The 26,665-nt window shown below is 41.7% G+C and overlaps 1 protein-coding gene across 1 annotated transcript in view; it reads right to left on the bottom strand.

Moving 5' to 3' along the window:
- LOC140736333 (uncharacterized) overlaps positions 1-19,440 on the bottom strand; it is a 457,303-nt gene extending 437,863 nt beyond the window's left edge. Inside the window, exon 1 of the mRNA XM_073062333.1 lies at positions 19,422-19,440. The gene's annotated coding sequence lies outside the window, so the exon portion shown is untranslated. The remainder of the gene's footprint in view (positions 1-19,421) is intronic.
- Between the last annotated feature and the right edge of the window lie 7,225 nt (positions 19,441-26,665).

The following is a 26,665-nucleotide window of genomic DNA, read 5'->3' as shown; positions in this document are numbered from 1 at the left end:
TTTGTGTGCATAGAAAATTATCAAAGAGACAAAAGAGATCAAGCTTTGTATATTCAATAGTCATGACAAGATGTCTTACAGCAAACATTCAAATTCTGAGCAATGCTCAGTTTTAGGTTGGAGTGTCGGCAATCAGAATACAAGTAGCAAGAGTCCAAAATAAAAAGCAAAATCTGAAGATAATTATTAAAAAAACACTGGAAGTACTCATTAGGCCAGGCATCATGTATTGTTAAAAATATGTTCTAGAAAAGTAAGTAAACAAGTTAGTTTTCATTTGCAGAGAGGGTGGGGAGGAGTTGAAAGTATAAAAGGAATACCTCAGGTTGGGCGAGGCCAGGGTTGCTTAAGAGTTTCTGATGTCTATGAAGTTATCTGGTTGATCAATTGTGAAAAGTCAGAGAGAGGAGAGGAAACAAAACAAGAAAATGACACGAAATGCAACTTGGAGCTGTTGCTGAGATATAAATGCAAGGCAAGTGTCAGAAATGCCCAGCCGGTCTTCCCTTCTGTTCTTTCCATCACTGCCCACTTACCCCAGCAAGACATCTTCTGGACTTTGATAAAAGATCACCGACAGACACTTTTACTACTTCTCTGTCTTCAGATACCGGCTGACATGCCGGATACTTGAAACATTAAAAAAAAAAATTTATTTCCTTATGTTGCTTTCACATATTTTGTATCAGTCTTTGTAGTGGAATTACTAAAAGCATTCCAAAACCAGAACGTTACCACGGGCCAAAGATAAAGTAATTTAAAATAATGTCATCATTGGAAATAGTGTTCCAAAAAAAAATCAGAGAGGATCAAATCACTTGAATCTGATGACTTTGCAACCTCTGGTTCAATGGGAGGTTTCAGGGAGTAGCTTTCGTATTCCAAAACCCCCCCAGGTTCTGGAAAGGTTCCACAGATTAGAAAATGTCCAAGATAACATCTCCATTCAAGAAAGAACAAACAGAGTAACTAATTATCTAACAGTTATCAAAACTGCCTGGAATCCATTAAGAAAGTTATAAAGAGCACTTAGAATGTCATAACATGACAATTAAGTAGACTTATGGTTCTAGGATTTATTAGGTGGGTTGCTGGGTGGTGTGGTTCATTGGGCCAGAAGGGCCTGTTCTGTGTTGAATCTCTAGGAAAAAAATTTGAAAAATACATCATGAGTAACAAATTTATTAGATTCTTGGCGATATATAACCAGCAGGATTATCCTATGGAGATAGTCCTTGATATCAAAACATTTGATCAAATGTAGCATTCAAAAACCCAGAAGAAAAATGCGAATCATTTCAAGGGGTTCTTAAGGTCCATACTGTACATGGTTATCAAGTTTATTGAGGGTAGTCCATTCAAAACTATTCAGTTATTGAAGTGTCCCACATACCCAAGACAACACTGAGGGTCAAGCTGATAACTGGCACCTGACATGTAATGGAAATGACACACAATGGCAACATTCAACAAAAGAAGTCGAACCAACTCTAAAACAGAAACAGAAAATGCCAGGAATGCTCAACACGCCCATAAGATCATGAGACACAGGAGCAGAATTAGGCCATCCAGCCCATCGAGCCATTCCATCACGGCTGTTCCAGGATCCCACTCTACCTCATACACCTGCCTTCCCGCCCTATCATTTGATGCCCGACCAATCGGGAAACTATCAGCTTCCACCTTAAACATACCCACAGACTTGGCCTCCATTGCAGTCTGTGGCAGAGCATTCTACAGATTCACTACTCTCTGGCTAAAAAAAAATTCCCCTTTATCTCTGTTCTAAAAGGTCACCCCTTAATTTTTAGACTGTGCCCTCTCGTTCTGGATACCCTTACCATAGAAACATACTCTCTCCATCCACCCTATCTAGTAATGAGATCCCCACACATTCTTCCAAATTCTAGTGAGTACAGGCCCAAAGCTGCCAAATGCTCATCATATGTTAACCCCTTCATTCCTGGAATCATCCTTGTGAACCTCCTCTGGACTCTCTCCAATGACAACACATCCTTTTAGAGATATGGGGCCAAAACTGTTGACAATACTCCAAGTGCAGCCTGATTAGTGTTTTATAAAGGCTCGGCATTATCTCCTTGCTTTCATATTCTATTCCCCTTGAAATAAATGCCAACATTGCATTTACCTTCTTTACCACAGACTCAACCTGTAAATTAACCTTCTGCGAGTCTTACATGAGGGTTCCTAAGTCCCTCTGCACCTCTGATGTTTGAACCTTCTCCCCAAATAATAGTATGCACTATTGTTCCTTTTACCAAAATACATTATCATGTATTTCCAAACACTGTATTCCATCTGCCACTTTTTTACCCTTCCTTCCAATTCTTCTAAGTCCTACTGCAATCGCATTGCTTCCTCAGCACTACCTACCCTTCCATCTATCTTTGCATCATCTGCAAACTTTGCCGCAAAGCCATCAATTCCATTATCCAAACTATTGACAAACAGTGTGAAAAGTAGCAATCCCAATACTAACCCCTGAGGAACACCACTAGTCACTGGCAGCCAAGCAGAAAAGCCCCTTTTATTCCCATTCACTGCCTCCTGCCTGTCAGCCATTCCGTTTTCCATGCCAGCATCTTTCCTTTAACGCCATAGGATTTTATCTTGTTAAGCAGCCTCATGTGTGCCACCTTATCAAACACCTTCTGAAAATCCAAGTAACTGACATCCACTGCCTCTCCTTTGTCCACCATGCTTGTTACTTCCTCAAAGAACTCTAACAGATTTGTCAAGCAAATTTCCCTCTACAGAAACCATGCTGACTTTGACTTACTTTATCATTAGTCTCCAAGTACCTCAAAATCTCATCCTTAATAATAAACTCCAACACTTTCCCAACCACTGAGGTTAGTCTAACTGGCCTACAGTTTCCTTTCTTTTGCCTTCCTCCCTTCTTAAAGAATGGAGCAACATTTGCAATCTTCCACTCTCCTCCAGGGCCATGCCAGAATCAAGTGATTCTTGAAAGACCATAACCAATGCATCTGTTATCTCTTCAGCAAGCTCAGGTTACATCTGAGGGAACACAGATCATTACAGCACAGTACAGACACTTTGGCCCATGATGTTGTGCTGAACTTTTAACTTATTCCAAGATCAATCTAGCCTTTCCCTCCCACATAGCCCTCTATTTTTCTTTCATCCGTGTGTCTATCTAAGGGTTTCTTGAATGTCCCTAATGTATCTGCCTCTACCACTACCCCTGGCTGCATGTTCCATGCCCTACCACTCTCTGTATAAGAAACCTGCCTCTGACATACCCCATACTTTCCAAACAACACATTAGAGTTATGCCACCACCCCCGCATTAGCCATTTCTGGTCTGGATAAAAGTCTCCGACTGTCCACTCAATCTATACCTCTTATCATCTTGTACACTTATATTAAATCACCCCTCATCTTCCTTCTCTTCAAAAAGAAAATCCCTAGCTCACTCAACCTAACCTCAGAAGACACTTTCAAATCCAGGCATAATGCTGGTAAGTTTACTTTGTACCCTCTCTAAAGCTTCCATATCCTTTCTACAATAAGGTGACCAGAACTGAACACAATATTTTAAATGAGGCCTAATCAGAGTTTTATAGAGCTGCAACATTACCTCATAGGTCTTGAACTCAAATCACCTGACACACCCTACACTTCTTAAACACACTATCAATTTATGCGGCAACTTTGATGGATCTATGGACATGGACCTTAAGATGCTTCTGTTAAGAATCCTGCCATTAACTCTGTATTCTGCCTTCAAGTTTGACTTTCCAAAGTGAATCAGTTAACGCTTTTCCATATTGAATTCCACTTCTCAGCCCAGCTCTGCATCCCATCAATGTTCCATTGCAACCTGCAACAACCTTCCACACTATCCACAATTCCATTATCTGGAACCTTACTAACTCACCCATCAAATTTGTCATCCAAGTCATTTATAAAAATCACAAAGAGCAAGGGCCCTTTCCGAACACCACTCACCTCTAGGCAGAATGCGCTCCATCTACAACCACCCTCTGCCATCTGTGGGCAAGACAATTTTGAATCTAAGTTTCCCTGGATCCCATGCCTCTGGACTTTATGAATGTGCCTACCACAGGGAACCCTGTCAAATGCCTTACTAAAATCTATATACACTGCATCCACTGTTCTGTCTAAATCAAATTATTTTTTTCACTTGCTCAAAGAATTCAATCAGGCTCATGAAGTCCAACCTGCCCCTCACTCAGCCTTGTTGAATTTTCCCAATTAGACTTTGCTTCTCCAAATGTTCATAAATCCTGTGTCTAAGGATCCCCACTTTTGTTTGCCCATCACTGACGCATGACTCAATAATACATAATTCCCTACACCGTTTCTTGAACCAAGCTATAAGATTTGCCACCCTCCAATCCTCTAGCACTACTCGTATGGCCTGTGAGAACACGAAGATTATCACCAAAGGTGTGACAATCTCTTTTCTCACTTTCTGTAGCAACATGGAGTTTATCCCGTTGGCCTCAGGAACTTATCTATTCTAATATTTTTCAAAAGCTCCAGCAAATTCTCTTTTTTAACATCAACATGCTCTTATATATCAACCTGTTTTTACATTGACCTCACCTCCGTCAAGGTCTCTCTCACTGATGAATACTGAAGTAAAGTACTCATTAAAGACCTCCCCTAACTCCAGGCATGTTTCCTCTTTTATCTCCGATATGTCCTACACTCACTCTGGTCAACCTCCTGTTCTTCATGTACGTATGGAATACCTTTGGGTTTTTTTACTCCGAGTCACCAATCTTTTCTCATGTCCCTTTCTAGTTTTTCTAAGCCGATGCTTAAGATCTTTCCCGGCTACCTTGTAACTCTCAAGAGCCCTGTCTGATCTTTGCTTCCTAAACCTTAAGAAAGACATTTTCTTCCTCTTGACAAAATGTTCCTCATCTCTTGTCAACTACGGTTCCTTCACCCTAACATCCTTTCCCTCCCTCAAGGGAAAAACCTATTCAGACCCCTTCAAGTGCTCACTAAACAATTGACCTGTCTACATACTGTGTCAGGAATCCTTTCTGGACACACCTAACAAATTCCATTTTGCTCTAAGGAGGTGCCAATCAATATCAGGCAAGATGACATGCCAGGTTGCTCAGGCTCCCCACGTCACCTCATGGGTCTTCAGAGCCTCTATTGAACTGCCACCCTATCTTCCCCGAACACCCCAAAGCTCCCCCCTCCTGTGATCCACTGACAAAGGGGGCGCAGACCTCTACATAACTGAGGCCAGGCGGCAACTCTTAGATCCTCCTTCCTCCTTGAAATGGACCCCACTGCAGACCATCAGGCCACTGGCTCCCACACCATCAAATCTGGACATTTCCCATCCACTGCCACCAAACTCATCATTCCTTCATGTGCACTCCGCGTTTCTAACTCTTAATCAAGATCCACAAATCCAACTGTCTGTGTAGGCCCATTGACTCAGTCTGCTCCTGCCCCAGTGAACTCGTGTCTGCATACCTCGACTCCATTCTACCCCCCTTGGATCAGTCTCCTCCCACCTACATTCACAGCACTTCACATACTCTTGATCTCCTCAACAACTTTCAATTCCCTGGCCCTGATTTTCACCATGGACGTCCAGTCCCTAAACACTTCTACGCCCCAGCAATAAGGTCTTAAAGCTCTTGGCTTCTTTCTTGGCAAAAAGACCCAAACAGTACCCCTCCACCATCAGCTTCCTTCATCTGGCAGAACTTGTCTGCACCCTCAATAATTTCTCCCTTGGTTCCTCCCACTTACTCCAAACTCAAGGGGTAGTCATGGACACCTGCATGGGCCCCAGCTACGCTTTCCTTTTTGTTGGCTGAGTGCAATAGTTCCAAGCCTTCCCAGGTAATTCTCCACAACTCTTTCTGTGCTACTTTGACACTGCATTGGTGTTCCTTTATGCACCCATGCTGAGTTCTTCAATTTAATTCACTTTGCCTCTAATTTTCATCCTGCCCTTAAATTCAATCAGTCCATTCTGACACACCTCTCTCCCCTTTTTCAATCTCTCTGTCTCCATGTCTGGAAACAAACTGTCTACAGATATCTTTTATAAACCTTTGTTTCCCAAGACTACCTTGATTTTACTTATTCCCGCCCTGTTTCCTGTGAAAATGATATTCCCTTTTCTCAGTTCCTTTGTCTCTACCACATCTGCTCCCAGGATGAGGCTTTCCTATCCAGGACATCAGAAATGTCCTCCTTCAAAGAATGGGTTCAAAGAGAACCCCATTGTCTTCCTCTACCATTGACACTACCCTTCATCACATTTCCTCCATTTCCTGAACGTGTGCACTCACCTCATTTTCCTGCTGCCCTAAAAAGATCGTTTTTCTATTCTTCACCTACCACCCCATAAGCCTCCACATCCAAAACATATTCTCTGCATCGTCTACTACCTTCAACAGGATACTACTACAAAACACATCTTCACTCCCCCCAACTCTCCGCTTTCTGTATGGATCACTCCCTCTTCGATTCCCTTGTTCATTCATCCCTCCCCACTAATCTTCTCCCAGGCACATATCCCTGTAAGTGACAGACCTTCACACTCATCTCCTCCCTAACCCCCATTCAGAGCCCCAAACAGTCCTTCGAGGTAAAGCAACACTTCCCTTGTGAATTCCTTTTGAGGTTGTCTATTGCATCCAGTGCTCCCGATGTGAAACCCGACATAAATTGAGGTACCACTTTGTGGAGCATCTCCACTCCATCCACCAAAAACGGAATTTCCCAGTGACTAAACATTTTAACTCCTACCCCCTTTCCCATTCCAACATGTTGGTCCATGGCCTCCTCTTATGCCATGATGAGTCTACTGTCAGGGTGGAGGAGCAACACCTCATATTCCATCTAGGTAGCCTCTAACCTGATGGCATGAACATAGATTTCTCCTTCTGTTTATTTTCCTTTTCCCTTCCCCTCCCGTCTTTTTCTATTCCCCACTTTGGCCTAATATCTCTCTCCTCACCCCTATCATCCCTCCCATTGGTGCCCTTTTTCCACTCTTCTCTCCAATCAGATTCTTTCTTCTCCAGCCCTTTACCTTTCGCACCCACCTGGCTTCACCTATCATCTTCTAACGTCCACCTTCTCCTCCTCCCCACCTTTTCTTTCTGGTATCTTCCCCCTTCCTTTCCAGTACTGAAGATGGGTCTCAGCCCAAAACATCAACTGTTTATTCACTTTCATAGATGCTGCCTGACCTGCTGAGTTCCTCCAGCTCCGGGTTCCAGCATCTGCAGAATCTCTTGTGTTTAGATGAGATGAAGTCACTGATAACAATAACCCCGTTAGTTTTGTATTTTGTGACTTCACTATCTACTTCTATTCAATCTATTTTTTCCTATGTTCAATATTCAATCTATTTTTCAGGGAAGAGAAACAACATTGATGTCTCAGATCAGAGACCATTCATAAGAATGAAGGAGCCAATAGAAGCTTGTCAAGTTGCAGAAATGGTGGGGGCGATGAAGATCTCTGGAAGGGTAAAACTCGCATGATAAAGCTATAAACAAGTTTAGCTGCTTAATGAATCAATGAGGACAATTAGAGAGTGAAAACATGACAAAATCCTCAACAAAAGAATGGGGGAAAAAATGTTATAAAATACAGAACAGCAAAACAGATCCAGCAGGTGAAGTTGAACATGTCACCCACTACCAGAGAGAATAAAAAACAGGGAAACAATAGCAGGCAGATATAATGTTACAGACTGAAAAATTGAGTTATTCAAAGCTGTCAAATTCAATATAGAGTCTAGGAGGCAGGCTTCAACATGCCAAGCTTGAAAAGGAGGTGTAGTTCCTCAAGTTTCTGTTGGGCCTTATTCTGACAGTACAGAAAACCACTGACTTTAAGGTCAGAGTCGGAGGGGAAAGGGGAATTAAAGTGGCAGGGAGCAGGGAGCTTGAACCTCTGCAGTTTGAACATGAATGATCACTTTATTGAATACCTATCTGTGCAACACACACAAAATGCTGGAGGAACTCAGCCGGCCAGGCAGCACCTAGGAAAAAGAGCACAGTCGACGTTTCAGGCCGAAAAGTAGACTGTACTCTTCTCCTAGATGCTGCCACGCCTGCTGAGTTCCTCCAGCACTTTGTGTGTGCTGCTCACATTTCCAGCAGCTGCAGATTTTCTCTTGTTTGTCACTCAGTCTATGTTTGGTGTCTCCAGGGTGCACGAGACCAAAAAGTGAACACTGATGACACTACTGAGTCATGTCCGTCCCTATTCCTATACCAGTATGATGTCAAATCTTAGACAATGATCATATTGAACAACGCAGATTAAGATAACATCTACAATTAAACTATTCTTACAGATTTTCAAAGGAACATTTGGTTTGTTAATTTGTTACAAAAACACCCACGGCATTACTGTTTTACTGGTTTCATAGATATTTTAAGTCACATGTACCAAGGTAGAGACTAAGAAAGTTACAAGAGGTCTAGGTACATTCTCCAGAAAGCCTTCTCACGGGTAAAATGGCAATTCCAGACTGCACTTGAATCAATGAATGATGCTTGACAACTGTGGTAAGACTTGAATGCCATCATGGACTTAGAAAGTTGAATCAAGCAACAGAGGTGACAATAGGGCTTTGCTTCCAGATGAGCTCAATGCCTTGTATTCTCGCTATGACAATCAAGACATGAAGGAACCATAACAAACTCCCATGGCCCTTGATGATCCTGTGATTTCAGTCTCTGAGGATGACGTGCAAGCATGAACCCACGAAAAGCATACTTGGCCTAGTACCAAAGAGCTGGCTGGAGCGCTCACTGAGATCTTTAACCTTTTGCTTCAGCAGTCTGAGGTACCCACCTGCTTCAAGCAGGCTCCAATTATACTGGTACCTAAGAAGAACGTGGTAACCTCCTCAACGACCATCGGCCAGTAGCACTTACATCCACAGTGATGAAGTGTTTTGACAGGTTAGTGATGAAAGATACCAACTCCTGCCTGAGAAGAGAGTTGGATTCACTCCAATTTGCCTACCAGAAAAACAGGATAAAGGAGATGCCTTCTCATTGACCCTTCATTCAACCCAGGAACATCTAAACAGCAAAGCACATACATCAGGATGCTCTTTATCGACTACAGCTCAGCATTTAATACCATCATCCTCTCAAATACCATCATCCTCTCAAAACTAATCAATAACCTTCAGGTCCTTGGCCTCAATATATCCTGTGCAATTGAATCCCTGGTTTCTTCACTTACAGACACTAGTCATTTCAGAATGACAACATCTCCTCCACGATCTCCACCAGCACAGTCTGTGTGCTAGCCCCCTGCTCTACTTGCTTTACGCTTATGAATACAACTAAGCCCAGCTGCAATGTCGTATTCAAGTTTTCTGATGACAGCACTGCCATCGGCCAAATCAAAGATGGTGACAAATCAGCATATAGGAGGGAGAATGAAAATTTGGCTGAGTCATGCCATAACAACAACATCTTACTCAATGTTAGCGAGATCAAGAAGCTTAAGGAGGACGATATCAGTGGTCTATGAGCCAGTTCTCATCGGGGGGAACCAGAGGTGGAGAGGGTCTATAACTTTAAATTCCTTGGTGGTATTGTTTCAGAGAATCTGTCCTGGACCCACCACGTTCTTCTTAGACACCAGAATAATTACGAAGAAAGCACCTCTACTTCCTTAGAAGTTTGTAAACATTCGGAATGACATCTAAAACTTTGACAAACTTCTATAAATGTGTAGTTGACTGGCTGCATCACAGCCTGGTATGAAAACACTATGTCCTTGAATGGAAAAGGCTACAACAACTAGTGGATATAGTCCAGTCCATCACAGGTAAAGCCTTCCTCACCATTGATCACAGCCACACAGAGCACAGTTGGAAAAAAGGAGCATCTATCATCAAGGACCCACACCATCGAGGCTATGCTCTCTTCTCGCTGTTGCCATCAGAAAGATGGTACAGGAGCCTCATGACCCATACCACCATGGTCAGGAGCAGCTATTACCCCTCAACCATCAGGCTCTTGAACCAAAGAGGAGAACTTCACTCGCACCATCACTGAACTGTCCCCGCAACCTATGGATTCACTTTCAGAACTCTTCATCTCATGTCCTCAATATTTATTGCTTGCTTATTTATTTATCTATTCTTTTGCATTTTCAGAGTTTGGTGTCTTTTGCACATTGCTTGTTATCTGTCCTGTTGGGTGCAGTCTTTCATTGATTCTACTGTGTTTCTAGGATTTACTGTTTATGCTCACAAAAACAGTAATTTCAGGGTTCTATTTGGTAGTATACATGTACTGATAATAAATTTACCTTGAACTTTGAAAAGCTTGTCTTGCTTTATGTTCATACAGATCAATTTATTACACGTTGTATTGAGGTAAGCAAGCAAGCAAGCTTATTTGTATAGCGCTTCTCAAACACAAGGCAATTCAAAGTGCTTTACATAGAACAAAATATAAAAATTAAACATCAAATTTCAGACAGTATATAAGAAAATAAAACTACACAAGAAATAGATATTATAAATAGAAGTCATTGTCCAAGACATTCTAATTAAAAGCTATGGCGAAAAGTAAAGTTTCAGGCCTTAATTTAAAAGAACTTCAGATCCTCTTGAAGGTTATTCCAGCTATGTGGAGCATAGTAACTAAAAGCTGCTTCACCATGTTTAGTTTTGACCCTGGGGACAGTAAGCAGACCCGCCCCAGATGACCTGAGAGCTCAGGAAGGTTCACAATGCAGCAGGAAATCAGAGATGTATTTTGGCCCTAGACCATTCAGTGCTTTATAAACCAGCAGTAATATTTTAAAGTCAGTCCTCTGATAGATAGGAAGCCAGTGTAGCGATCTGAGAATTGGAGTGATAAGTTCGACTTTCTTGGTGTCTAGCAGCATAGTTCTGAATAAGCTGCAGCTGTCTTTCTTTTTACAGAGACCTGTGAAAAAGCCATTACAGTAGTCAAGCCTACCAAAAATAAAAGCATGGATGAGTTTTACCAGATCTTACTGAGACATAAGCCCATTAACTCTCACTATATTTTTAAGATGGAAGTAGGCTGACTGCGTAAATGTCTTAATGCGGCAGTTAAAACTTAAGTCGGAGTCCATCACAACACCAAGGTTTCTGGCTTGATTAGTGGTTTGTAACGACAAAGATTCTATGTGTGCCTTGACTTTTAATCATTCTTTTTTTGGCACCACTTTCAGTTTTCTCTTTGTTTAACTGGAGGAAATTTTGGCTCATCCAATCAGTGATTAGTTCAATACAGTTTTTTTTTAGTGACTGTATGGGACCATAGACACTTGATGACACTGTTATATAAATCTGAGTGTCAGCCGTATAATTAAAGTAAGATACTTTGTTGCTCATCATGATCTGAGCGAGAGGGAGCATGTATGCGTTAAACAGAAAAGGCCCGAGTATGGATTCTTGTCATTTTTGTTTGGTCACATACACAGCTCCCAAGCTATACAAAATAGTTCCTGTCCTGTAAATATGATTTAAACTGCTTTAGGACTGTAATGGGAAGTCCAACCCAGCTTTCCAGTCTCTCCAGTAATATGCCATGTTCAACGGAGTCAAAAGCAGCACTAAGATAAAGTAAGATGAAAACTGAAATTTTATCATCATCATGGTTTAAGCAGATGTCATTTATAACCTTGACCAGAACAATCTCAGTGTTATGGTGTTGTCAAAATCCAGACTGGAAAACATCCATACAGTTGCTTAATGTCAAAAAGCTATTAAGTTGCTGATAAACAACCTTTTCAATGATTTTACTTAATCATGGCAAGTTTGGTATAGGCCTGTAGTTATTAATTACTGAGGCATCTAGGTAGTACAAGATAGAACAGTAACAGTGACACAATGAAGTGTACTAGCTACAGAGACAGAGCAGACAGGTAAACAATAAGGTGCAAGATCAGAACGTGCTAGACTGTAAGGGCAAGAGTCCATCCTATCACCCGAGGGAACCATTCAACAGTCTTATTGAATGGTCAGGAAAGAGCTGTTCTTAAGCTTAATTCTATACATGATGCACCATCAATAACTCTCTGAGATGTGAGGCGAGATATAGGCTTTTATTGGCTGGAAGAAAGAACAAGCAGCAATTGACCACCACACTGCATCCTGGAGATTGAGGCCGGGGCTGTGTCTCCAATCGCCTTTATACCGGGGTCCGTGGGAGGAGCCACAGGAGCAGTCAGCCGGGGGGGGGGGGGGGGGGGGCGTGTCCAGACAGGTATATGTAGTTCACCACAATATGCTTTCAGGCTTCTATCCATTTTGCCCAGTTGAAGAGAGAAGAGAGAATGTCTGGGGTGGAGTCTTTGATAATGGAAGCTGCCTTCTGGAGGCAGCAAGAAGTACAGACAGAGTCCATGCAGGGGAAGCGGGTTTTGGCGATGTGCTGACTGGTGTCCACAACTCTCTGCAGCTTCTTGCAATCACAGGCGGAGCAGTGGCCACATCAGGACATTATGTACCCAGGCAGAAGGCTTTCTATGGCGCATCAAAAAAGATCAGTCAAGATCAACAGGAGACACGCCAAATTTCTGCAGCTCCCTGGGGAAATTGAGGTGTTGGAGAACTTTCTCGACCATAGCATCTACATAGTAGGACCAAGGCAGGCCATCTGTGACGTTCACTCCTAGGAACTCGAAGCTGTCGACCCTCTCAACCTCAGGATTATTAACGGGCCAGGTGATTTCCGCTCTCCAGAAAATTGATCTCATGCCTGCAAAGTGACTGTGGGTTCAAGGGCACAGGAGGTTGTCAGGGTGGGTGGTGATGCACCAATCCCCTTCAGTTCAAAACCTGCATTGAATGCATTAGGATCATCTGCTTAACTGGAAGGTTTGTGCTGTTATCATCGATGCTGCCTGGACTTCCATAGCCTGTTATAACATGCAAGTCCTGCTAGAACTGACAGCTATTCTGTGACTCAACCTTGGATTGCCAAAACCAAATGTCTGTAAACATCCTTATATTCGTGCTTGACAGATATGAAGTACCCCCCCCCCCCCACCCCAGCTTTTTATTAGCAGGCTTGCCCGTGCAGAAGTTACACGTTCTTCATCTGGCAAATCAACTTTGTAAGTCTCATAAAATTAGGTACTGAACATGATCTCCTTGGTCAACGGAAAAATATCTGGAAACTTGCAAACTAGAAAAATTATTTAGGAATGTGAAGCCCTTAGAGTTGCTCTGTTCTTTTACTGTAGCTCTACAGGTCAATCATTTAATAACAAACAAAATGCTGGAGGAATTCAGCAGGTCAGGCAACGTCTATAGAGGGATATGAAGTTGAGGTTTCAAGCTGAGACCTTTCATCAGGACGGAAAAGAAAAGAAGTCAGCATAGAAGGGCAGTGGAGAGGGAGGGAGCATGAGGTCAATCCAGCTGAGGGGGTGGTGAGGTAGGAAGGTGAGGGAGGGTCAGTAATGTGAGAAGATGGGAGGTGATAGGTGGAAGACTGAGGAAGAAATCTCATAGGAAAGGACAGAGGACCATGGAACAAAAGGAAGGAGTTTGGAAAGCAGACAGAGAAAGGTGAAGGTGATGGGCAGGTCGTGAGGGAAGGGGAGGTGAAAAAAAAAGGGGTAAAGGGACCAGAGGGATAAGGGAAATGAAAAGGGGGGGAAATCAGAAGGCAGTGATTACCAGATGTTAGAGAAATTGATTTGAAGCCATCAGGTACACAGTACCAAGATGGGATGAAGTGTTGTTTTTCCAGTCTGCATTTGGCCTCTATGTGACAGTACTGGAGGCTGTGGACAGATTTGTCAGTGTGGGAGCAATAAGTATATTTAAAATAGCTGGCCATTAAGAGATCCAGGCTGTCGCAGAAGATGGAGAGAAGGTGCTTGAGGAAGCAATCCCCAATCTGAGTCAGATCACAGATGTTGCTTGACCTGCTGAGTTCCTCCAGCATTGTATGTGTGTTTTGAAAGATTACCCTGTCAAGTTGCAGTAAAAGGACAGAGTAACAGTTGGGGCTTTACACTACTAAATTTGTTTAATTTGCAAGTTCTCTCCCGATGTAGAGCACACTGCTCCGAGAGCAACAGATACAATAAATGACACCACACACAGAATACAGAAGGAACTCAGCAAGTCAGGCAGCATCTATAAAGGAGGATAAACAGTCTATGTTTCAGGTCAAGACACTTTATCAGGACTGGTCAGTGTCAAGATTTCCAGCATCTGCAGAATCTTTTGTGCTCGCAATAAATTACAGTGATGAATAATTATTCTCTGCTCTGACAATACAGCCACCTAGTGGCAGCAACTGCTTACTGCAATATTTCCAGCATAAATGGAAATTATTAGACAGGGATATGGACAAAACAAGATGAAAGGGAGGCATGAATACGGAAAACAGGAACAAGAGTATGTCATTAGGTCCTTAAAGCCAGCACCACCATTCAGTATGACATGATTGATCATCCAAATTCAAATGCCTTTTCTTTCCATCTCCTTTTCTCTCAATTACAATTTATAACTCACCTCTTACGCTTTCTAACTATCACTTGTTTAAACCCAGAGATTGCTGCTCTCCCCAGGATAGCAATAATCACCTACTAATCTAAAATAATTGTGAGCATTGCAAATAAATAAAGTACTGCAAAGGTAGGGACCAAAGTTTAAAGTATTTCTGTCATTTCACAACTAGTTGAAATTTGTTTTAAAATGCATACTTTAAATTTGGAATTGAATGATAACTGATCTTATTGTTCTGCCTCCAGAGGTACAATTCGTTTTGTATGAAGTTCATTTTGTACAAACATCACTTCTTGTTCGCAAGCTTTTTTTTTTACATTATTTCCTGCGTGGGTTAATTTGGATTTTAACTGTAGAAAAATATCCATCTCTATCCACTCTTTATTGTCATTGAATATCTGTGAATCTTTGATATTAAGTTTGTCATTCATCGCTATTAATCTATGGTTGTGCCATGAGTTCACGCTAGCTCACAGCATAGGTACAGAACGTCGCATGTGTGCGTTACTTTTCCAATGCTGAACATGAGAATAACCAATAATATTCTATTCAGGTGCATGACGAATCTATATTGAACTGAATTTTTTTTTTTTTACTTAACTTTCTTCAGTTTCACAAAGTTTTCCATTAAAAACCCCGAAGAAAGCTTCTGGCTCTGATGATACTCCTTGCCTAGCTTTGTATGCAATGCACTGAGAGGGCAGTAGAGTAAAAAGATAAATCATCTTCAAAGGCATTGCCTGTGGGCTGGAGACACGTCTGAATGCCGTACGCTACAATGTCAGCTTCCGACCCCAGCAATGTTGATTGCCGAGCCCTGGATCAGGTCAGAATGTGGTGCATCAATCATGCCTTCGCGACGCTGGAGCAGAATCAGTCTAAACATGAGCAACAGTCATCCAGAGAGTGGTGGAGAACCTGAGCAGAGTAGCAAGTCTGGCAGAATCAGTCATCCAGAGAGTGGTGGAGAATCTGAGCAGAGTAACAAGAACTGGAGAAGCAGTAACAATATCTTGCAAAATATGGATGGACAATCAGTGCAGCCAGCAACAGTGGTCTCCAGGAAACTGAGCCAAGAACCTATTGCCATTTGAGAAGCATTAAACCCAAATACAGCTGTAAACTCAGGAGGAGCACCTTGAGCTATTGGTTCCAACACATCCTCATTACAGCACAGGGAGCTAGCTGAGCATCCATTAGATGTAGCTACATCCCCATATATCCTAAAGACATGTTCTGGAACATCAGAAGTTACCAGAAGCAGAGCTGGTGGATTTGTCTTGGGGGGGGGAGGTCTGCTTACAACTGCCAACTCTCACTGACTGCGACCATATTCCCAACAACAGGGATGAAATCACAAGTCCTGAAGCTGCAGACAGTATTTCACATCTCAAAGACATAGCTGACAAGATCTCCCCCCACCCTCACTCAACTCTTCTGTTCAGAGTCTCCTGTTGCTTGGTAGAGACACCATCTGTGCACATAATGTACATGAACAGCATGATCTCCTTATGTCTAGTGACTGGAGCTATGTTGAGTCATAGTGGGTGAAGTCTGCTTCGATGGTGCTTGTCAGCCCATAGACATGCATGAGAATAGGCGCTCAAGACATTTCAGACCCTGTGAGAGTAGCATCTTATATCAGGGTTTCTCAACTGGAGTTCAACAAGAGGTTGCTAAGAGTTCCGCAAGAGATCATGATTTAATAAAACAACACTTCTTGAACTTCACGAAATGCACAATGCTAGCGCTCGCAGTAGTGGGCAGTGAACGAGCAGGCATGATAACAATCTCATTAGAGGTCTCACAGCTCAGTATGGCAGTGCACAGTAGGTCCGTGTTTAGTTGGTTGAGTTCACTCTCAGCTTTTCCATGTGAGATAGGGGAGGCCATTGGTAATTGGTGAGCACTGTATAGCACGGAGGGAAGGACGGTCGGCTGATGAGCGTAAAGTGCGCTTTCCGAGCATTAAACGGACTCACCCAACTTGGGCTGTGACGTCAGCCTCTCCCTTCCGAACCACCTCCCCCAACTTCCCCTTACATGCCACCAACTGACCTGTGGGAACAAACAAATTCTACTGGTGTCCTAGAAAATTGGAGGGATATTTTTATTCTAAAGAAGGAATTTTTACATGCCACAACTCAGCTGCTGGACTGCTACTTTGCTGTTGTAAATGTTGCAAAAGGTGAATTGGGTAGGTTAGAAGTGAATTATATTGTGAAGTTTTTGTATTTTTTGTCATTTCCTCATTATTTATTATGCTGTTCCTTTTTATATTTTATTAACCCCTGCATTAGGATAAGATGTGGTAGGAGAAACTGAAGAGGTTTCGCTCTCAAATAGTACGATAAGTTGACACATTGATGACATGTCACATGATGCTGAAGAGGTTTTGTGTGATAAACTGAAAAACAACAGCTTCTCTATCCAGGCTGATGAGTCAACAGATTTCACCAATAAATGTCATGTTGTAGCATTTGTAAGATTTGTAAATGATGGTGAAACTCAAGTAAACTTTTTTTTCTGTTGCAAAGAGCTGCCCAAAAAAAGTAAAGAGCAAAATTTATTTAATGTTTTGCTTTCATGTCTGGAAACAAAAGGTCTGTCTTGTAGGAACTGTGTTGGCATCTGTACTGATGCAGCCCCCATCAATGACAGATTTTGTTTCAGTAAAAAAAAAAGAAAATCCTGACATTGACACAACACACTGCTTTCTTCAGAGGTGCTGATGTCAAAAACTCTTGGAGATTAAATGAAAAAAGCTCCAGATGATGCTACAAAAGAAATGGTTAACTCAACTCAACAAAGACAAGTTCACTCAAGAATGTTTTTAAAAAACTGTGAAAACCTGGACAAAGAACAGACCGATCTCCTGCTACATACAGAAATCATGTGGCTTAGCAGAGGAAGAGTTCTCAACAGGGTGTTTGAGCTGAAAGGTGAATGGCAGGAGTAGTTTCAAGAAAATAGTGGGCCAGATTTTGCAGTGTACTTTGAAGATGAAGAATGGCTGCAGAAACCAGCCTACTTACCAGATATTTTTCATCATGTGAACTCATTGAACAAATCTCTACAAGGCCCTGAAGAAAATGTTTTGACTTCAAGTGACAAGATTCTTGGATTAAAAAGGAAATTGAATTGTTGCAAAAATCATAGCTGCAAAAGGAAATCTTGAAATGTTTCCACTGCTACTTGGGCTTCAGAGTGAGGACAGATATCAGAAAGTCTTGGGGTCTTCTTTTAAACAAAAATTTATTATGTTTGCCTTATGAATGTTTAAAATTTATGGAAGGGAAAGAGCTTAATTTCAAGAAAGGTAAACTAAGCTCAACTACCTTCCCCCCCACCCCCGCCAAGAAAGCTTGGCTAAAAATACATTCTCTATTCAAAAGAGCATTTACAATTATTTTTGGATTGTTATATGAACAAGTTACTGATCACACTAACTTACCATGAGCTGTAGATACAATAATTTTTTACGCTGGGGTTCCCTGAGACCTGAAAATTATTTCAAAGGTTCTTCCACTGCAAAAAGGTTGAGCAAGGCTGATCTATATGAAAGCGAAGATTTTAAGAGGAGCCAAAGACAGACTCTGCAGTGGTTGACACATTTCTCTGTGCAACCAAATCAGGCAAAGGTTAGAATCCTTTTTGTTGTTCAAAGACAGAAGAGGTATAGTGCATCACAAAGCAGGAACCTCATCCAATCCAAAGTTACCTTAGCGAACTCTGTCACTCTGAGAGGCTACAGCGAGTTGCAGGACATATTAAGAGAGCACAACTCACTTCAGAAGTACCCCATCCAATCATCACTCTGGGTGAGCACCGTGCCACCAACCTGCTCATTAGATATTACCTCAGGCAAGTATGTCACCAAGGACGCCATTTACGAAGCAAGGACTGTTTAAAGACTGGTCTGAGACTGTTCATTCTTTTGCCATAGATGTAAAGAAAAGATCATTTGACTTTTAGTTTCAGTGTTAACTTTGACATCGTGGCGGTCAGGTGATGAGTGTTCTGCCTTTAAAGGCGCTGTTCATTTTGTATGCAGTTTGTTTTGTACATCACTTCCTGTTCGTAAGCTTTTTTTTAAGAAAGACATAATTTCCTGTGCGGGTTAATTCAGATTTTGAATTAGAGCAAACAATACAGAAAGACATCCACCTCCATCCACTCTTTATTAGCCCTTGAAACAGCAATACCTGTGAGTCATCGTGCCATGTGTTCACCCTACTTCGCGGTATAGCTGTAGAAGGTTGAATGTGTGTATTATCTTGTTAAATGCTGATGATCAGAATAATTGATAATATTATCATACTTAGGCGCGTGTCAATCCTGTACTAAATTTAATACGTGTTTTACTTCATGTTCTGTAGTTCCACAAAGTTTTCTCATTCAATTCCCGCCACTGCCTATAAGGAGTTTGTACGTTCTCCCCGTGACCACATGGGTTTTCTCCAGGCACTCCAGTTTCCTCCCACAATCTAAGAACATACTGGTTGGTGGGATAATCAGTCATTGTAAATTGTCCCGTGATTAGGCTAGGATTAAATCGGGGGAATTGCTTGGTGGTGCGGCTCAACGGCCAGAAGGGTCTATTCCACACTGTATCTCAATCAATCAATAACTAACTTGAAGAATGCTTCCGGCTCGGCTGATTTCTGAAAAGGTGTTTAACTTCCAGCCTAGCTTTATACACAATACACAGCGAGGGCAGTAGACTTAAGCTCATGTCAAGGAATGGAACAACACTACTTGTTACGAAAATGTTAACATGAACAAATGTTTATATAATTACAAGATGACATGTATATGTCTATACCATCACAGTAAAGGCATATGCAACCTACTAACGGAGTCAGAAGCATACCAGAGCTAGGTAAATCTTGGTTACCAGACGGTCACGGAAACACCGATAGGCCTTGGCAGCTGCCATCTTATTGAGAGCAATACACAGCGCTCCACTGGTGGAGAAATCCAGCTGATGACAAAATCTGTCCAGAAACACAAAAGAAAGTGATGAAAACCACACCATTAAATGACATGGGATGTAATTTAAGACAAATTGGCACCACTGCTGACTTTCTAAAAAATCTATATATTTGTACATGGAAGTTTTCCACATGAACTAAAGAAGCCACTATCATGGCAGTTTCCCTGAAATGTGTCACAGTGCTTCACACTATCACAATCCAAATTATTTCTTACACCTCACATTTCTAGAGTGGTAATGACAGGAAGATTGACTTCTCAACAGGAAAAAATTGTTACTAAGCACACAGCTTTGTTCACTGCTATATTGAACCTTTCAATCAGTTGATTTTGCTCAATTTGAAGTTGAACAGCACATAAAAGGTGCATTAAAATGACCTAAAGGATTAATCATTTCATCAGTCTATATTGGTGGACTGACCGTTGTGTACTTCTTGAACTTTTGTTTTTGCTTAATTTCTACCTTCAGCAGTAATCTTGTTTTTACCACTCTAAATCAACAGCTCCAAGGGTCAGTATCAGGATCATTAATTTTCTTTTATACATGCAGCAACATTATAACATCACCTGAGCGAGGGACTCCGAAGACATCCACAATTCTCTGTCACAACAGATGCTGATGACTGCTGGACTGACCATTTAATTAACTCTATTTCCAAATAAGATATTCTCTATTACCTCCTTGATCTCATCAAACCAGTCTTGTTGGCTTTTGTTAGAGAGGTCATAAGTCACTTTAGTGTCAACAGCATGTGGGTTGCCTTGAAATTCATCAAAATTAACATCTGTGAAGTGACTCATGACTGCTCTGACAAAATTCGCCAGTAATGGTTTAATGAGATTGAGGAGCTAATTAAGGAGATTGGAAGTTCCACCTTTCCTCAAGGGGGAAGAAACAGCTCTACAGGTGTATGAAGGCAGAGTTCCAGCAGACAACCCAGAACTTGAAATACAGATGGCAGGTGAACAGAGCAGAGAAGATGCTCTTCAACAACTTTCAATTTCCTGGCCCCATTCACCACCGATGTCCAGACCCTATACACTTCTATACTGCATCAGGAAGGCCTTAAAGCTCTCCACTTTCTCAACAACAGGCCACAGGATTTTCCCTCCACCACCACCCTCCTCCATCTGTCAGAACTGGTCCTCATACTCAACAATTTCTCCTTCATCTCCTCCCACTTTCTCCAAACCCAAGGTGCAGCCATTTGCACCCAAATGGACAGTCCATGGTCCAAGTCTTCTCTGGCAGCGCAACCCAACTCTTTCTGTGCTACACTGATGACTACATTGGTGCTGCTTCATCCACCAATGCTGAGCTCATTAGTTTAATCAACTTTGCCTCAAACTTCCATCCTGCCCTTAAATCCCCTTGGTCCATTTCTGACACCTGTCTCCCCTTTCTCAATCTCGCTGTCTCCATCTCTGGGAGCAAACTACTTTTGCTTTCGTTTATAAGCCTACCGACCCTCACAGCTATCTTGACTAAACTTCTTTCCAACCTATAACTTCTAAAAATGCCATTCCATTTTCTAAGCTCCTTTATCTCTGCCACATCCGTTCCCAGGACACAAGAAGTGTTCTTCTTCAAAGAACTGGGTTTCCCTTCTTTCACCATTGAAGCTGCCCACACCTGCATCTCCTCCATTTCCTGGACTTCCGCTCTCATCCTATCTTCCCGCCGCCCTAACAGAGATAGAGTTCCTCTTGTCATTACCTACCACCTCACGAGTCTTCACATCTAGCATATTATTCTCTTCAATGTCCACCATCTTCAATAGGATCCTACCATCAAACACATCTTTATCTCCCCCTCCCATTCTCCATTTTCTGCAGGGATTGCTCCCTCCATGATTCGCTTCTCCATTCATCTCTCCCATTCCCATTTTGACCTGTCTGTCCATGGCCTCTCCTCTACTTACATGACACAGCCAAACTCAGGTTGGAAGGGCAACATCTCAATTTCTGTCTGAGTAGCCTCCAACCTGAAAGCCTGAGCATCGATTTCTTCAGTAATTCTCCCTCATTCTCTTCCCCCCCATTCCCCATTGTGATTACTCTCTCACCCCTTTTCTTTGCTTAACCTCTCTGTTCCCCTCCTTCTTCCATGGTTCACTGTTCTCTTTCAGACTCCTTCTTCAGCCCTTCACCTCTTCCACTTATTATCTCCCAGTTTCTTACTTCATGCCTCTTCTGCCCACCCACATTCCCCCTCACTTATCACCTGCCAGCTTGTACTTCTTCACCCTACTTCACCTTCTGCCCGCCTGACTTTCTAGCCTTGGCTCAAAGTGTTGACTGTTAATTCCCCTCCATCGACACTGCCCGACCTGCCGAGTTCCTCCAGCATTTTATGTGTTGCAAAATGGAGTGGCAGATTCTAATATTGCAGTGGATTTGGTATCAGTGAATATTTTATCTTCCTTAAATTTCAACAAATGGGGAGAATTCAGAAAAGACATTTTTGAAACATAACGTGAAACAGGTAATAAGGAATTACCTAAACCCATAGTAGGTATCTGGGTCAGCGAGCTCAGGAAATCGGTGCTTCAGCTGAGACTGAACTGTGAGAGTCTCATACCACATCTTACTGTCAATGCGGATATCCCAATGCTTATTCACCACCAGGAAATCTGTGCTCTGGTACAAAGTACACAGGTTCCCAATACTAGCAGGTTCCATATCACCAAGCCACCTAACAGCAGTCCTAAGTGAAAATGAAGAATTGAAAATTAGTTTTTTTAGTTCCGCTACTTTCAGGATAAATTCTAAACATCTAGGATTGAATGAGGAGAAATTCATTCTCTTGGAGGGTGGCAAACCTGTGAAACTCACCAGAACAGAAGGCTATGACAGCTAGCTCATTAAGCATATTTAAATAAGACTATTGAAACAAAAAGCAGCAAGGGGAATAGGAAGAGAGCAGGAATACAATAGAGATCTAGCCGTGATCATATTGATCTGAAGAGATCATCTGAAATGCAGAATGGCCTATTTCTGTTCTACTTTTCTGCATTAAGTGCAATGGAACAACAAAATATAAAATATTTTATTAATTTCAGGCACTTTAAAAACAGTGGTATTCTGGTGCTAGGAGATAAAGAGGGTAACTGCCCTTTGGTTCTTTCATATTTGAAATACAAGGTTTGAAAAGTTTTGTTTCTAATTTGCTTTGTTTAGTTTTCCAGTGACTCCATCGACCAATTGCCAATCCCTCAACACCAATTGAATTCACAAGTCCCAACTCAATTGATTACATCATCATTTGGTCTTATTATAAAAAAACTAAGACAACAATAAACCACTAATGTGTAGTTTTTCATTGGTTCTATTGGACTGCTTTGTTCTATGAAAGCCTGCAAATAAATGAAGCTCCGTCAATGCATCAAAAGAATTTCTGTTGGCGCGTGGCCAACTGGATAAGGCATTGGTCTAGTGATCTGAAGGTCGCTAGTTCGAGTCTCAGCTAAGGCAGCATGTTGTGTCCTTGAACAAGGCACTTAATCACACATTGCTCTGCGATGACACCAGTGCCTTCCCTTGGACAACATCGATGGCATAGAGAGGGGAGACTTGCAGCATGGGCAACTGCCGGTCTCCCATGCAACCCTGATCAGGCCTGCGCCCTAGAAAGGGTGAAGATCCAGGATCTCGTGAGACTAACGAATGCCTATATAAATTAATCTCAGGTTGGTATTTGATGACATATATGGACTTTGATAATAAATTTATTTTTGAACATTGGATTAATCAGTCCTGACGAAGGGTCTCGACCCAAAACGTTGACTGCTTCTTTCAATGGATGCTGCTCGACCTGCTGAGTTCATCCAGCTTTTTTGTACGTCTTGATTTGACCACAGCATCTGCAGTGTACTTTGTGGATTAATCATTAGCCTGACAATTGATTTAGAAAGCTATAGTGTTGGAAGTTGATACTTGCAATAAATTTACATTAGCATGATATGCCCGAATATTGGCAATCTAAATTTTAGATTTGCAATTTGTTGTTCTGATCTTTGCCTCCAGGTACTAAACTTCAAACAGAAGATATACCCAAACAGGCTGACATTTCATTGAGGTGTATACACACATCTCCGAGGACCCTCACTAGAGAAACGGAATGGCATATTGAACTTATTGTCAGATATCATGCAACTGAGTCCTTACTGCAATTTGCTGTTTTTTTTATTGATTAAAGTATCATTCATCACATTTCTACAGATCAACTGAAAAGCAGTTTGCAAGGAACATTTGGGCATATCATACTAGTGTAAATCTATAGAAAAGATCAACTTACAACACTGCAGATTTCTAAATCAATTGACAGTCTGAATGATTCATGGGCAATTACAATAAGAATCTGTTTCGATTAGAGGAAATAAATTATTTTGTTCTGATGTGAGTTCTCTTCATTAACTTAATTCCAGATCATTATACTGCACTCCCAGTTCATCTTTCAATTCCATAAATGTTCACAGGCCACATACCAACATAACTGATCCAAAAAAAAAAATCACAAAAGGTATTCTCAAGGACAATAAATGTGGTTATATATCTATCCCCATTCTTCTTGACTTTTAAATATGATCCATCCAGTTTCAATTCCTCTAAATTTCCACTGTTGTAGCAATCAAATTTCCAGTAAATTTTCTATCCAATCCTGCGCCATTCGCTTTGGAAAGTGGTACCCATCTCAACCACCAAATGATCTATCACGAGATTCTTCTAATTTTTCATCTAGATCCTCTTGGCACCATCACTGGAAATCCAACACAAATCTCCACATTTCACCAACTACACCACATTTTACCAGACCAAACACTCTCAGACCCTTACTTAGCCATTCCCTGATACTGTGAACCCAGCCCATCTCTAACTAAACACTGAAAATAATGCACCCAGGTATGAACTTAATTCTCTAGCCCCCAGTATGACCAGAATCAATCACTATTATCAATCATAGTAACCCCTGACATCTTCATTAGCTAGAATATCTACTTCCAATAAAGAAACATCACATGATGACAACATTAGTTTAACTCACCAGCAGCTGGATCCCTTATCCAAATCGCTTACCTCAAGAATAGCTAATTTCCTTCAACTACTCGGTTCTTGCACTAACTTGTGGGCTGCCCCAGCACATCTGGAGGCTGTCAATGCAAACAATGCATTTCACTGTCTGTTGTAATGTACACGTTATAAATCTGAATCAGTAAAATCTTAATCACTACAGTTCAGCAACACTTTGCACTAAAATGGTCTTTTTTTGTTTATATTTTCTTGTGTAAAATATACGGTACTAATTTGTTTTTCTAGTGATTCTGCTAATATAATGTTGTGTCTGTGATATTACTGAAAGATTTTTATTGTGTCCATGTATATATGTGCATATGACAATATGACAGCAAGTTTCAATTTGAAATAAATAACTTCCACCAATCCAACAGGTCCTTGATCAATCCATTTGCCATGAGCCTGAGCTGCCCATCCTATTCACCCGTAAGTTTATAGTTTGGACACTCACCAATGTGGTTATGACAGGGCTGCTCTAGGACTGATACCACAGCATCTGTCATTCACCTGGCCCTGACAGACCTAGAAGACAAGGACACTTATGTCAGGATGCTGTTTCTGGATTTCAGTTCGGCATTCAACACTATTGTCCAACAGACCTGTGAACGAACTTCTACTCCTCAGTCTAAATACACCACTGTGCAACATCTGGGTGTTGGACTTCCTAACCAACAGACCTCAGATAGGATGCACAACCGCTCCTTCCTCCCCATCATCCTAAACCCCTGGGCTGTGAGTTGAGCCCTTTGCTGTACATTCTGCTCACACATGACTGCACAAACACCTAAGCAAAACACAGTGTCAAATTGGCCAGCGACATGACTGTAGTGGGGCTCATCACCAAAACCAATGAGATGGCCTGTCGAGAGTTGTTGGAAGAGCTTGAGGCCTTCTATTCCTCAATGTCAACAAGACAAAGCAGATGGGTAGTGACTTCAAGCAAACTTACACTCCTCACCACCCCTCCCCCACTTTACATCGGTGGAAACTACAAGAGTTTCAAACTTGTGAGAGTGGACATCACACACAAACTCCCTTGGCCCATAACACGTCCTGTACAGTCAAGAAATCTCTCCAATGCCTCTACTTTCCAATGAGGTTGAAGAGAGCTGGAATTTGCACATCCATACTCACATCATTCTACAGAAGCACAGTTAGAGTGCATCCTGACAAGTTGCATCACCACTTGGTACAGAAACTACACTGCAGTGGACTGGAAAGCTCTACAACAGGTAGTCAAAAGTACTCAACACATCACTTGTACCAGCCATCAAAGACACATATACAAAAAGTTCCAGAAAAGGGTCAGTATCATGAAGGACCCTGCTCACCCTATTCATGGACTGTTAGTCCCACTCCCATCTGGGAGGAGGCTACGTAGAATCGAAACCAGGACCACCAGATTCAAAACAGTTACTTTTCCCAAGCAGTGAGGCTGATCAATACCTCCACCACTACTTTATTATTTCCTATCAGTCAGCTTATGAATAGCTCAGTGTCACTTTATGGACATACACTCAATCTATTGCTATAAGCCATCTTATATATTTATACTTAATGCGTAGCTATTCATTATTGTTCTTTATTGTTTATACTTTTTATGCGACATTAGATCTGGATTTACAATTATTTTGTTCTCCTTCCTTCCCTTCTCTCTTTAAAACCTACCTCTTCACCTTTGATAAATCCCTTTTTTTCTGTGGAAATCAATGTTCGTCCAACAGCCCTTAAATTTCTCCCGTCAATGGAACTAAGCTTCCGGATGCAAGCCTTTCATCTAACAGGAAGCAACGCCTCAATCTAATGACTGACATCAGGATCAACCAATCACAGACACAAGAGATCCGGCAGCTGCTGGAAATCTTAAGCAACACACACACAAAATCCTAGAGGAACTCCGCAAGTCATGCAACATCTGTAGAGTACAATAAATAGTCGCCATTCCGAACCGGGTCTTTTTATTCCTTTCTATAGATTCTGCCTGATTTGCTGCGTTCCTCCAGCATTTTGAGTGTGCAGTATTAAAGGAGCGCGCAGTGTGATTGACAG

This window comes from Hemitrygon akajei, chromosome 11, assembly GCF_048418815.1.
Source record: "Hemitrygon akajei chromosome 11, sHemAka1.3, whole genome shotgun sequence".
In the NCBI taxonomy this organism is placed as follows: Eukaryota; Metazoa; Chordata; class Chondrichthyes; order Myliobatiformes; family Dasyatidae; genus Hemitrygon; species Hemitrygon akajei.
Note: the sequence above shows the minus strand (reverse complement) of the source record. Positions and strands in the feature narration are given on the sequence as shown.